Source organism: Panicum virgatum, chromosome 2N (assembly GCF_016808335.1).
Source record: "Panicum virgatum strain AP13 chromosome 2N, P.virgatum_v5, whole genome shotgun sequence".
Classification (NCBI taxonomy): Eukaryota; Viridiplantae; Streptophyta; class Magnoliopsida; order Poales; family Poaceae; genus Panicum; species Panicum virgatum.
In genome coordinates this window covers 50,115,668-50,118,626 of record NC_053146.1, presented here as the reverse complement: position 1 = coordinate 50,118,626, position 2,959 = coordinate 50,115,668, and the positions used below count along the sequence as shown (strand labels likewise).

Below are 2,959 nucleotides of genomic sequence, written 5' to 3'. Positions count from 1 at the left end.
GTGATCTTCTCATCCGAAATCTTGTGCGGAACATCGTGTCAGTATAGACAGGGGCCTTAGAGAAGTATTGGGACACAAGTTCCTCATAGGGCATGTTCACGATCCCTCAATATGTATATCCTGGTGCTGCTTCCTCGACGGAGAGATGATTCAGCTGTTTCCGCTTCATATCGTGCCTTCAATTTTGCCTCGATATCTTCAGCAACAGAGTCAAAGGCTTTTTGCTCGGCCATGAAATCTTCATATTCCTCATCTAGCTCTAACGACTCTAACGACGCATCAGAATCATCTGAAGAGCTAGATGAACCTGATTGATGCGACATACTGGAGCTTTTTTGTCGCACAAGATTATGTGATTGAGATGTCGCAACCTCTGTATATATATATATATATATATATATATATATATATATATATATATATTTATATAGGACAACTAGCATAGCTTAATTGACTCGGATATGGAATCACGTGAATGTGTTGTGAAGTGAATACAACTCTCACGCTAGTAGAGTCCAAAGCCATGTACTGAACTCAAGCTACAGTGCAACTCACCTTTTACCTGACGTAATTTGTTTTCTCCTAGTCCGATCAGACTAGTACTGAACTTGAACTGAACCAAAATAATTATATTGCCGCACTTCTATTCAGAGTACTAGCATATAGTTTTGATAATCAATAGTCGAGATAAACAAATACATATGTAAAAAAATAAAAGAGATGTGACACATAGGCTCTAGGTGAACCGAAAGTTGATGACTGCAAGTTGAACCCATATATGTGGAACTGTATTAACTTGTTTTCGCCTAGTCCGATCAGACTAGTACTGAACTTGAACTGAACCAAAATAAATATATTGCCGCACGTCTATTCAGAGTACTAGCACATAGTTTTGATAATCAATAGTCCAGATAAACAAATACATATGTAAACAAATAAAAGAGATGTGACACATGGGCTCTAGATGAACTGAAAGTTGATGACTGCAAGTTGAACCCATATATGTGGAACTGTATTTTTAACTCCTAAGTAAAAAGTAAAGTAAGCAATCCTCCAAGCTCCTAGCAATGATGAATAAACCTGAAACAAAGTAGCACCTGTATGTTAACACTTGAAGCAATTGGTTCTGATTTTTTTTTAAAAAAAAAGTCAGTTGGACAAGGAGCATGTACCTCATATCATAAAGCTCGATTGGAAAAATTCTTCTCCCTCATACTCTTCAAAGCAATCATATGCTCAGCTTTCAAGTCCTCAGGCATCAGACTTGTGTCAAGTGTAAGAAGAGTTTTATATGTTTCCAGCAATTTGGATTCCTTATCATGCATTTTCCCTTCCCTTTCAAGTAATTTTGCCTCCTTATTCTCCTGGGCTGCAAGATGTTTCAGCCTTGCTGATTCCTTCTTGTCAGCAACAATTCTTTGGTGTCTCTCCAGCACCTCAATGCGATCTTCCTTAGATTTGGCCTGAACTTCTCTCAACTTGTCAATTTCATCCATGGTAGATGAAGAAGCCTTCCCCTGTCCTTTCCCGCTGCGTTCTTCCTTAGCTTTCTTACACCCTCCTGGTCGTGGCAGGTCATTCACCACATCAGTAGAGGATGTCAGGTCCACAGTTTCTGTCTCAGAATTCTTTCTTTTGTTTGTACTGTTAAGGTCCTCATTGTAGGCACGCCACTTCGGTTGATCTCGTAGAACCTTCCAACAAGCCATGAGTTTGAACTGACCGTCTTCAAAGTCAGCTTCATAGAAAGCCATGGCTTTGTCCATTACTTGCTCATCAGACTCTCTCTCCACTGGCACGAAGACGTTGTGCTTTCATCCATGAGCCTTGAAAGACATTGACAGTCCTATTCACCCGATGCCATTGTTCCTTCAATTGCTTAATTTCTCTAGTTCGATCACTTGAGTTGTGCTATTAAACATGGTAGTTACTGCTCCCCAATATTTATCATTTCTCTTCCAGTTCCCTTTAATAGTATCATTTGAGTTTTTCAACCAAGCACTAACCTACATTGTGAAGGTTAAAAATGGTGGAAACATTACAAAAATGACGGCGAGTATTCAGAAAGTTGGTAGAGCGGAGGACTGTAGTTATCGCAGACCAATCCTTAGGTCGCTTGTTCGAATCCGGCAGGTCGGTCGGATTACGTTTTTGCCTTTTTTCACATTTTTTTCTCGTATATATTGACGCTGTGTGATACCTTCTATATTGACGCGACGCTTTTTTCTCTTGCGGATTAAGGTATTCTTTAAGAAAATGGTATTTAATTCAAGGCTACAGTGATTCCCTGGTGAGCGGGCATGCCTAACCGTGTGCTTGCCGCAAATGGCTTCTTCAGAAAACCTTTTTCCGATGACATTTGATGCAACTCGCCATCCATCACGGAAACACTCAGCTAGTACTGCGATGGCTTCTTCCGAAAACCTTTTTTCCCATGACATCTGATGCAACTATCAGCTAGTACTGTGATGTCTCCTTTGGAAGAAGCAGGATGCCTGGCTCCCCGCAACTTTATATGTCGACGTCTGATAATAAAGAGGACATCAGTCCTCAGGCAACATATCTAGGAGATCATGCCAGTCCAAACTATGATGCAACTGGCCATCCATCATCGAAGCACTCAGCTAGTACTGAGATGTTTCCTTTGGAAGAAGCACAACGCCTGGCTCCCCGCAACTTTACATGTCAATGTCTGATAATAGAGCGAGCTACGACCTAACACATGCAGTTAAATTTCTCTAGTTTTACGAATTTTGGACTGACCATATCCAAATAATATCACTGAATACATTGTGAAAAGTACTTTCATGCAACTCGCCATCAGTGGCGGAGCTAGAAATGAACTATAGGGGGGGGGGGTATTTTTCCGTGACTAATAACCGAATAACCGAAGAGGAAGAAGTCTGTCCTTGGTAGGTGGCGCTAGGGATTGGACGAACCACAAACTTGTTGAGATTAG

At 40.8% G+C, this 2,959-nt stretch overlaps 1 long non-coding RNA gene across 1 annotated transcript; it reads right to left on the bottom strand.

The window, feature by feature from the left end:
• Positions 1 to 838: 838 nt before the first annotated feature.
• On the bottom strand, positions 839 to 2,111 carry LOC120660979. The gene is made up of 2 exons (XR_005669778.1): positions 1,173 to 2,111; positions 839 to 1,080 (listed from the first exon to the last, which is right to left on the bottom strand). It is a non-coding gene; the product is annotated as an uncharacterized LOC120660979 (long non-coding RNA).
• Between the last annotated feature and the right edge of the window lie 848 nt (positions 2,112 to 2,959).